The 11720-nt window shown below is 45.3% G+C and overlaps 1 long non-coding RNA gene across 1 annotated transcript in view; it reads left to right on the top strand.

Moving 5' to 3' along the window:
* Window positions 1-11720, top strand: part of LOC107988483 (uncharacterized) — an 84966-nt gene that overhangs the window by 57013 nt on the left and 16233 nt on the right. The window contains exon 2 of the long non-coding RNA XR_001759956.2: window positions 92-213. This is a non-coding gene — a long non-coding RNA (uncharacterized LOC107988483). The remainder of the gene's footprint in view (window positions 1-91; window positions 214-11720) is intronic.

Below are 11720 nucleotides of genomic sequence, written 5' to 3'. Positions count from 1 at the left end.
TGTCCCTGCGTCACTAACCCACTGATGTCCTGATTTAAACTACTGTTGTCTGTCAGAGCTAACGTTACGTCTGTACCTCTGGTGTTTCCAGGTCAACAGACAACAGGCACTGACGGTGTAGATGTTTGTGGTGGAAGCTGGTGAACAACACCGATGTCAGAAACCTCAGCACGATGGACTGATGAAGTAGCAAGGGACTGCACGGAGAGACTGGTGAGTGTTGTTGCCTTACAATGTCAGCGTCAACTGTTCGATCCTAGAGGTAAATGTTGGCCGTATTTCTTTATGGTTAGAAATGTTAAAAATGGCCGTACATGTAGAAACCCCTGCTGAGTCTGAGCTCCATGTAATGGAAAAACACCAACAGAGGTCGCTATTGGACAGTTGAAGCCCCAGGTGGCTGAGAAGGGTGTAGATATTGAATATGCCTGAAGATTGTTAACATTCAGTCCAAAGACACAGGAGCGGGTGGACTGGACTCCAAACTGACTGTAGGTATAAATGTTGTTGGTCAGTGATGGACTGTTGACGTGTCCACTCTGGAGCTGCACAGGATTAGGATGAAAAGACAAAGGGATGAATGGAGATGACTTGAGGAGGAGCTCTCCGTGGTGCTGGAAACAACGGGAAAGGGGCAGTAACTTTGATGGTACCGAGGCTACGTGTGTGCGTGGCGTTACTTCCTGTGCTGTGATGTTCTTCCTCTGGTCAAATCTCTGTCTGACTTTCAGCTGTGGGTCTGATCCCAGGTCCACGGCTCAGATGTGGAGGTCACTGCTGAACACTGCCCAGTTCTCATCTGTTCTTATCATCGTTCTCTACAGTGGGATACACTTTTATCTCCTGCTTAATATGGAAATAATCACAGAAACCTCATGATTCACTTTGGGTTAGAGATGGAGCGCAGAGAAGTGCTGGCTGTTGAGGATAGAAGTTCCTGAGAGAACGTTAGTTTCATGATGGTTGGTGGGAGCACGAGGAGAGAGAGGAGTAAAAAGATCAAACCCAGAGTGGTTCGTGTCTCACATCTGTAGCTACAGCTACAGTGAGAACAGGAGCCGACCGTGAACAACGTTAAACTGTCACTGACACAACAGCAGCCTGAATGTGATTGGTGGTTTTTTATTAACAAATTCACCTTGGTCAAAAATCCAGGTGCAGCAGCAAAAATAAGGAAAAGTTTAGTCCGAGGGAGTGTGACAGCGGCAGCAGCTGTTACTGCAGGTGTCTCACATTAGTGGCCATCATTTGGATGCAGTCGGCCGTGAAGCTGCTGCTGCTGCTGCTGCTGCTGCTGCTGCTGCAGCTGCATCATCAGTGTCTCTGTCCTCCAACATTCATTGAATCATCTCCTGTTTTTAAGGCCATCTAAGGTTAGCCTTGAGTTTGAGTTCAGCCAGAAAATTCATCTCATATTTCATTTCTTGCAGCTTGAGGGACCGTGGAGCCTGAAGACGGTCCATAACTTACTGATAACTGCCCCCCCGGGGCTGGTTGGTGGTGGTATATGAGTGTGTTTGTACAAGTGGTGAGAGATTCTCTAATAAATGCCATGTTGGTAAATTTAGAGACTTGAGGATCACGGAGTGGTTGATAAAGGTTTACACTGAATGTTGTTGGTGATTTAGGAGACGGTTGACGGACCCTGTGGTCCAGTGAGAGACGTTGACTTCACTGGTTCAGACACATTGACACTGAGGGGCGGCCATGTTTGACACGAGTATTCAGCTGATTAATTAGAGACAGTGAAGAGGGGTCAAAGGTCAGGCTGTCCAAAGCTGTCCTTGTGAGGATTAAGGTTATTCCAGTCAGGGAACGACTGTGATTGGTCACATGACCTGGTGATGTCTGCAGTTTTGGAGCTACTTGTGTTTATCCTATTGTTCTTCACTTTGACATTTATTTGGGTAACAAAGAGTCAATAAATATGTTTTATATCTTCTTTTATTGCCTAAAATCAAAAATGTTTCGTGCAACTGCAACCGTATACATTTCTTAGTCGTCCACGTCGTGCATTGATATTCAAGTCAGGAGGAATAATGTCATAGCAACCAGACACAGACAGTGACCACATGACTGTCCACTATGAATTCTTACTATGAATTCATTTGATGTAAAAGCCAAATGTTTAACCTTTGTCTGTGATGTCTTTCTGACCAGACGTCAGTAACTCACTGACCGTTTCAACATGAGTGATTTAGCAGCAGAAAACGCTGTTGTCTGTAATGAATAATGGAGAAAACTCCAGCTCTGTTCTTTGTTCTTTGTTCTTTGTTCTCTGTTCTCCGCTCCAGTCATGAACGCTGTATATATTTAATGTGGAAAACGACTCTTGGCTGCTTTATGACGGCGTTCTGGGGTCGACACGTTAGCCGTGCTGCAGTTCACAGACCTCCCTGCAGATGTCTAATGTGTCCCGTTGACTTGTTATTCTTAGATTATGCATGTGAAATTTCACATTTGATGCAGATGTGTGAAAGTCATTTTCTGTGCACGCTCAGTTTTTTTTTTCAGCAGCTGACATGCTTTAGACGTAGCATTCACTGATGCCCCTCTTTATTCCCCCCCGCGCTGAACTGCCCCTGCAGACCAGAGATAAGATTTGTTATTTCAAATCCTCCTGCCCCTGCACACAGGTGCACTCGGCTCTGAGCGGCTGCCGCGTGAGTCACACTTTACTCCAGCTCTCAGAGCAAATTAGCATAATGTCTGTGTGAAGAAGGCGCTTTTATTTGGCTGAAGGTGAGACATTTCTCTACAACATGTGAATCCAAAGACTGGAGCTGGGATAAAAAGTCATGTCATTATATGGGTTATAAAATAACAATAAAGAACTAAATATAAGCTAATTATATCTTCATCAGGGCTGCCAAATGATTACAAATTAAAACGTGATTTAAAACATCTCTATATATATCATATATATATATATATATATACATATATATGTATATCATATATCACTAATGATTGTCTCTGAAACTCTGTGGTCGACCGACTGTCTGTGGTTGATCCAGACCAGTGTCAGTGTTTCCACTTCCTCTACTGTCTGTGATCTTTTCTTGGTGATCTCAACAGAGACATGGCAGACAGTGCTCTGTTTTCTCTTCTTCTTCTTCTTCTTCTTCTTCTTTATCTGAAGAAGACCAAACGGTTCAGGAACAAACCCCAAACCGCTCGTTCCTGGTGCTTCGTAACTAATGTTGTTTTCTCAGCAGAAAAAATAGAATTAGAGGAAACAGAAAGGATGACGGAGGCGTCCTTCCTCTGTGTCTGCTGTAATAAAGACGCTCCTCTGTTGGTCTACAGCTGTCAAACAACTGTAACATCCAGTCTGAACAGAGGGGGCGCTGTTTTTATTCTAATTATAATCATTAGCATTTTTATTACTATTGATTCAATAAAAACACGACCCAGTGCTTTTGACAAGAAAACAGTTGAACATGGTCTTAATGACTGCTGCGTTAGTCACGTATGAAATGACGTGGATTTCACTTTTAATCTTCCACATCTTTCTTCCCTCACCATTAAATCCTAACGACCTGGTTGTTTTCACTGCCTGTATTGAAGACACGTTCTTCATGGTTCCACGTTCTTTCCAACAGTTCCAGCTGCTCCATCCTAAAAGCTGGCAGTGCCACACTCACAGCTGTTACCTACCACCCATACCTGTAATTACAAAGAAGTGCCTGCCGCTTCTTATCAATAGCTGTAATAATTACACAGAGCGTTGGCTGGAAATACCCAGAATTCACTGGCAGACCTCAGCTCGCCCTCCTGACTGTCTGTTCTGTCACGTGGAGGCTAACAACGCTCCAGCTTCTGGTATGAAAACCACCTCATGGACCAGCAACAAGACGAGGACTGACGGAGAAACATAGACGTTCGTCTGTTGCCTGCTCACCAGACTGCTACCCTGAACCCATTGGTCACTCTGACCTCACCACTGCTTTGCTGTCCCTCTACATGTCCAGCACCGCCCTCACATACTTCTCTGCCTCCCCTGACTGCCTTAGAATTTGAAATTGTGTCATTGTGACATTTTTTTTAAGTTCTCAGTTTAGTGTGTGTGTGTGTGTGTGTGTGTGTGTGTCCGTCCACTGCCCGTTGTTTGTGTGTCGTCTCTATTGTTGCTGAAATGCCACTGCTGTTATTGGGGAAGATTTATGTCCTGTGTCCAGGGATGAAGTTAGGTCCCCAGCCTGTGTGTGTGTGTGTGTGTGTGTCCCTCTCTCCGTCTCTCTTTATTAGTGGGTGTGTGTGTGTCAGAGTGGCCGTCAGGTGGTACTGCAGTTCACTGAAGGATGGCACTAATGAGTCAGAGACATGTTGAAACCTTTGAGGAAGAAGAGAAGAAGAACTGAAGGAGGGAAACAGACGTGAGAAGCTGTGATGGAGACAAACACTCTCCCAGCAGGTCTGGGCTTTGGTGTGGTGACCTCTGATTGACCTCCTTAGTGACCATGTCATTTCCTTTTACTATCGTGTTCTTCTTCAGCTGCTTCTCTGAACTCCTTTTTCTGGCCTCCATTCTTTTCCCAGCATCCTCTCTGGTGTGCGGCGTTGATGTGACCGTTTGATGCGTCTGACCTGGTGACCTCTCCTCTGACCCCTGGGCCAGATTCTGATTTTAAGTCATTTTGTTGTGGCTGTTTTAAGGATCAGATCATTGTCATTATCTTTCCTTGAACTGAACTTGAACTCAGCGGATGTTAAATTATCTTCCACCTCAGCACCGCTGCAGATTTGGGTAAACTGAAATTGCAGCAAAGTGAAACACACTGTTTGACTTTTAGAGCTTAATAAATTGCAGTAAAAGCCGGAGCGACTCTCACATGAGCTTCACGATGACTCAGAGCGCCGCTGCCCTCTGTGTGACATTCAGTTTTAAACACAGGGCTGCATTTCATCTGGTTTAATGGAAACGATGCTGGCAACTCTGCGTCTCATTGGCTGGAGTGACTGATCCAGGGATCAGGTTTCAACAGCTGTGCTCTGTTATCATGAACTCACTGAGAGGCTGGAAGAACCAAACACCAGCGTCGGACCTCTGTTTATACACTTGGTTGGATGACCGGTTGGACGACGGTGTTCAACCTCCAACGACGTGTTTATTATTGTAGAAAAGTCCAATCCTCCTGATGTTGGACACAAAGATTCTGGTATAAACAGTGAATGAACCAAGAGAGCGTCAACAACGTCGTCGTTGACGCTCTCTTGGTTCATGGTTTGATTTTGATTGATCTGATGGTTTGGCTGTTTCTGATATCACTGGTTGAGCTTTACTTCTCTTAGTTATTATTTACTTATCTGTTCTACCCTGGTTAACTTTGAAAGTCTTTCCAATTCAACTCTAGAAGTTTGTTATAATGCTGTGAAAAATCACCTTCCAAGTATCTTTGTGGCTGCTTAAGAAATGGCTGACTGACTGACTGACTGACTGACTGACTGACTGACTGACTGTCTGGCTGTCTGACTGACTGTCTGACTGACTGACTGCATCAGTCTCTCCAGTGAGGGTACAACTCTCTACTGACTCCTTACTGTTCATTTGTCCTTCGTGCTGCTGTTTAACCCTGAGGCTCAGTGTGACGACCTTCTGCCTTGACCCCAGTTATCAAACGTATAATGTCATAAATCTTTATGTGCAGAGTGAGACCTCCTGTCACTCATGGATTGATGGCATTCAGGATAAAATAGTAGAAAACAGATGGTGTGGAATCTGTTACAGGAAAGACTTAGTGGGGGGGGGGGGGGGGGGGGATGTTGAAATATTGGATTGGAGAAAATCTGCAAAGATTGATCACAACACTGGTGATCAACTGACATCAACTGACATCAAGCTGTACCATGTCCCTGTCTGTTGTACAGAGAACTCTCCTACGGTACCTTGGTCCATGTGTCCCTCACCTGCACTAACGCCGTGGTCTGGTCATAACCTGTAAACAAAGACGATTTTGTGCCGCATCACGCCGTATTCTTCCGCCCTGTTTTAATGCCGGACATAAATGATGGAACCAGACAATTTAATGAGAGTCAGGACGTCGTAAACCAAGGACTGAAACGGGTCAAATATGAGGCTGAAACTTTGGTTTCCTGTCACTGTGTAGTTGTTGGATTTTCTCCTGTGAACTTTGACCTAAACCACAGGGTTGGCATAAACAACACCAAGAACAGAGTAAGTGTTGGTTTGATGGATCTCCTTTAAATACATCAACTCCAGCTGTTGTTGGAGTTTTTGTGTTTTTTTCCTTCATCTCACCACACGAGGCAGCCAGGCCTGAACCTGAGACAGCAGAACAGTTGGCGGAGCACCTCGAACTGCCAAACTGTCACGTTGACGTCTGAATTACAGCACACACACGTCTGCACACACCAACCTGCCGTTGATCTCCACATCTGCCACTGTGGAAAAAAGAAAGTGAAATCCCCGTCAGTTCACTTTGAATAACTGGACTAAAAACATCAAATCCAAAAATGTTGGAGAGGCTGCAGCAGATGTTTAGATATGGCTTTGTAATGTGTGGAAATGGGTTCTGTGATACCGACTCAGCCCAGAAGAGAATCTTAAATATGTTGTTGATTTTCACCTCAATATTTGTCCAGCACCGGCGTGCAGTTAAAACGGCTGTAAACAAGACGTTTATGATGTTATCGAAAAGCAATTCCACAGCATCCTCTTAGCATAAGGCTATTTAACTGTGTGTGTGTGTGTGTGTGTGTGTGATATATATATATATATATAGTATGGAATCTTTAAATATATTAGAATTTTTTTATGTAGAACAAGTGTTAACAGAGCAGAAAATATAAGAAAAAAGGCAACAGTACCACTACCAACAACAGTACCAGTACCAGTACCAACACCAGTACCAGTACCAGTAACAGTACCAACAACAGTACCAGTACCAACAACAGTACCAGTAACAGTACCAGTACCAACAACAGTAACAGTAACAACAACAGTACCAGTAACAATAACAGTACCAGTACCAACAACAGTACCAGTGTTCGTGTGTGTGTGTTCTTGCTCGTAGGTGGCCTTGTAATTTCTTCTCTTGCCCCTCATGTTAGATTTTCTCCTGCCCTTGAGCAGTCTGGGGGGTGGAATGGGGGGGGGGGCTGTGGTACTGAAGCCAGGGCAGAATTACCATGGAGACAGACCGGGCCTGGCCGGAGGACCAGCAGAGGTATTAACCTGATAGGATCTGTGCTACTTCATCACAGCCTGACTGTAGGTGCTCTCACACGTCGGCCTGCAGAGATACTTCAGAGCCACAGCGTGAACTCGCTGTGAATTAAGTCCAGCACGTGTTTACGCTCTCATTCACAGGAGCATTTTTCTTCCCTTATCCAATGTTTCATCCGCTGCATTATTCCCAACTCTGTGCCAGGGAATTGTCTTCCAGATGCTCACGGTGAGAAAACTCATTTCGATAATCGCGTTCAGATCGAGGCTCCACCGCAGGCAATCCAACCCCCCCAGCAGTGAGAAAGGAGGGAGGTGTGTGTGGGGGGGGGTGTTGTGGGGGGGGGTGTTCAACTGGTGTCCCAGCCTGTGCACCTGGTGACCTGCTGGAAAACAAATACACTGTGGAATCTTTTACAAACCAATTTCTCCTTTTCTCCTGCCGTGCCGTAAATCGCTGCTCGTGGCTCATAAATCCACGCCACACGACCTGGAGGAAATGGTTTGTGTTTTAGGTGCTACCACTGGGGCGTGGGGGAAATTGGTCTGCAACAAAAAGAGACGTTCGTCATAAATATCCCACTGTTCCAAGAGCAGGGAATGGAACTTCATTCTGTGTCGTTCCTCGCTGTGACACCGTGTGTCCACATGTTTTTGGCCTCAGAGCTTCCACTGCACTGACCTGAGGTCAGCCACCTGCATCAGGTCATGTGACCGCAGACACATCAAACAGGTCAGGATTCCAGGACTGATTAGATCTAAATCCCAGTTGTTGTTGTTCCACTCTGAGTTGCTCCGTAAGTCGAACCAAATGTGTTGTTTTTGTGGAGTATTTTAGTGAAATGAAATGCCTTTGCTCTGAGTTTGATGTAGCCATCTGCCAAACACTTTACATGTCGGGTATTTGTTGCACAGGGAGGAGACAGCAAATATTGATGGCAGCTGTTGTTTCTCTAACACAGGCCGACTGAGTAAACACAGGTGTTAGCTGAAGCAGGGGGACAAGAGACGACCCATATTGGACAAACAAGTCCAGGACGTCTGTCTCTGTCCACAGTCCACAGTGTCCCCGTCCTCTTTCCTTCTCGCTGACATTGAGTGAAGTTAAGTCACATGACTCTCTTCTCTTCTCCTCCAAATATTCATTTGTTTTGTTGGTGAATTGCTCAGTGGTTTGGAGGCAGAGACGTTAATGATGTCATGGGTTCAAATCTGCCTGGAAACTGATCATGGTTATGAAGATTAGTTTTTTAATCTGACTTTTATCTGATGTTTTTATCAGCCTTAATCCTCACATGGGATTCAAAGATTGTATCATTGTTTCTGCTGCAGCCAATCAGACGACACATGTAAAACAGAACCACATTTGTTACGACGACTGTAATAAAGTTCACTGGGCCACATGGTTGGACTGGACGTCAATATTAACAGGCCAATCAGAGGACTCCTCTGTGGAAGATGAATTTCCTCTCTGTCTTTAAATCAATTCTGAGCAGAGTGAACGAGAAAGAGAGAGAGAGAGAGAGAGACTGCCAACTGGTGGCTGTTAATGATACTACGCTAAAGATCTGCCGTTCAGATATTACTGTAGTAGTACTCACCACCACCATCGGGGTCCGTCTGCTGGGTTTTCACCTAAAGGCTCATTTGTGTGTTAGCACGTTAGCTTTCTGCAGTATATGTAGCAATGTGGTCCTGGTCCTGGTTCTGGTTCTGGTCCTGGTCCTGGTCTGGTCACTGGTCTGGTCTAATTGTGAACTAAACCTACCTTGCTCTTGTGGAGATGATGATGATGATGATGATGGTGATGATGATGATGATGATGATGGGGATGATGATTCAACAGAACTTTTCCTCACTATTTTCTGATGATGATGATGATGATGATGATGATGATGATGATGATGATGATTCAACAGAACTTTTCTTCACTATTTAAGGGGGAAATACTTCATAAATATTTAGTAACAGTCAAACAGACATCAGAGCTGACGTTTGGTAAAACAGTGGTGTGTGTGTGTGTGTGTGTGTGTGGCACAGGAGATGAGCCACATCATAATTCTCCTGTTTGGGTAATAGGAGTTTCAGAGTAGTTCTGCATCGATTTGCTCTTTCCTGTTACCACAAATGGGGGGGTTGACGGTGAGGGCAGAGAGTGGGGTATCGGAGGGAGGGGGGGGGGGGGGGGGGGCAGGTGTCAGGAAGAGTGTGGTACTTCATGATGCTAAATGGAGATTGGAGCCTGTCAGTCTGCAGACTGGCTGTTTGATGGAAATGACACTTGGTTTTTATTCAGGTCCTAAAATGGACGTTTGTGTCTTAAACCATTCGTCACTGAAGTGGTTTAAAAACTTCAGACACAGAAACTAAAGTTTGTCCAGTTTGACATGTTGGTGTTGTCGTCTGTGGACTCACAGCTGGGACTGCAGTACCTGTTTCAGCCACTAGTGTTTGTTGTTGTGTAACTTTGAATGTTCAGAGACTGAACTCATCATTGGTTGATTTTCTACAATTGTTACCAATAATTGCTGCAGCTTTTATCCTGTTTTGGAATTCTATGATTTACTCACAAAAAAGAATTAGTACAGGACACTACTGGACACCATAGCGCCCCCTCAAGTCTGTTTTCACACATGGATTTATAGATGTGTGGGCAGGCGTTCACTGACCCCGTCCTGACCACAGAGAAGAAGACATTTTTCTCTCTGCTCACAATCTGACGTTATCTCTCTTTCTCTCCTCGAGGCAGGATGCACTGATGCGTTAGTTACCTCTGCTCACCAGCAGGTGGACGGCAGAACCATCCTATCAGGTCCTGGGTTTATTTGGGATTTGGACACGTGTGTAATTGGACCCTGGCAGCTGTGCGTTTCCACCCTGCGTCCTCCTAAACCGTGCTGAGACAAATATAAATTCAGACCCAGCGTTTGGAGAGAAGGCTGATCGTGGACCTGGTTTCTGCTCTCCCTGCTTAACAAGCCAATTGACGGGCGCTCTGAGCTGCGTTTCCGTTCTGGCACTTCCTAATGTTAAACACCAGAGTAATCAACAAGCTGCCCGCCTCTCCGCCTGTATCCAGCCCCTACACCAACACACACACACTCACACACACACTCACACTCTCTAATACACACCGCGCTCTCTCTCCGTCTCCGCCTGCGTTCATTTAACACGTCCATATTGGATTTCCTAATGCCTGCAGCCGAGCGAGTGGCTCGTGCCGCTCACATCTGGAGCAGTTTTGGTCCAGACAAGTCTAATTTGTGTCTGTGTGTGGGTGTGTGTGTGTGTGTGTGTGTGTGTGTGTGCAGGCCAAAGTGTGTCCTTGCAGTTTGTAATACAAGTTCAATTTGCGTCAGAGGACAGAAATTGAATTTGCAGCCCGTCTCCTTCAGAGAGCACGCTCCAACCTGGACTTCTGTGATGTCATCACAGCTTCCTGTTTGGGAGCCACAGAAATAAAATGGCTGCCGGTGGAAATGTATTATTTGCATTTTGGAAATTGCAATTTTGTAGCAAATGAGCAGAGGGCGCCGATGTCTGGTGTTGGGTCTGATAAATGAAGATGTGTTCCATCCATATGGTGTGTACCGTATGTGTTGTAGATTTATGTGTGTGTGTGTGTGTGTCATATATGAGGCTGTGACCAGGATCAGTCCTGACTCCTCAGGTCGTACTGTGGGCCTGACGTCAGTGAAGAGCTTTTCAAGAAAAAGTTCTCAACAGTTGACGATATCATTAAGAAAATGTGTGTTTCACGGCGGTGTATTTGAGGACAGACGTCCCTTCAGGCTGTGACAGGAATGTTGTGGATGAGACAGGTACGTGGACGGGGGTGAGACAGGTACGTGGACGGGGGTGAGACAGGTACGTGGACGGGGGTGAGAGCTGGGGGCATCTGGTGAATACATTAGAGAGACGGCTTTGGACGATGACAGCTACCAAAAGACTTTGATGTGAGACAGATAAACAACGGATCATTGAACGCAACACAAGGACGCACACACACACACATATATATACACTTATATATGTGTGTGTGTGTGTGTGTGTGCAGTGATGTAGTTTTTCTTCATTTGTTTGTCATTTGACTTTGTCTTCACTGCTTTGATAACTACTGCAAAAAACTCTGTTGACAACATGGACGGACAGATTTGTTCATTTGAAGGAGGAAAAAAAAGTCTGGATTAAAGTCTGGATTAAAGTCAGGATTTAAAGTCATTCATTTATTTAAATTCTTTAATCTTTAACGTTTGTAAAACCATGTGTGACTGTGGAGTGGCCACACACACTCTCTCTCTCTCTCTCTCACACACACACACACGGTCAGACGGTCCATAACTCCAACAGCTCCGTCAGCAGAGTCCAGTGAAACCACTATAGAAGTGTTCATCTTTGCGGGGCTCCTCCGTGGTGCCGTACACTTCTGTCAACCAGACTGCAATCACTTAGTAATCAAACCGTTTCACTGCCTGGAATCAAAGAAGGTCAAAGAGCAACCACGGCAGAGAGGGAACAAGTGACGCAGTGG

The sequence above is a fragment of the Cynoglossus semilaevis genome, chromosome 4, assembly GCF_000523025.1.
Source record: "Cynoglossus semilaevis isolate Cse_v1.0 chromosome 4, Cse_v1.0, whole genome shotgun sequence".
Classification (NCBI taxonomy): Eukaryota; Metazoa; Chordata; class Actinopteri; order Pleuronectiformes; family Cynoglossidae; genus Cynoglossus; species Cynoglossus semilaevis.
The sequence above is the reverse complement of the archived record's forward strand: the minus strand, read 5'-3'. Positions and strand labels throughout refer to the sequence as shown.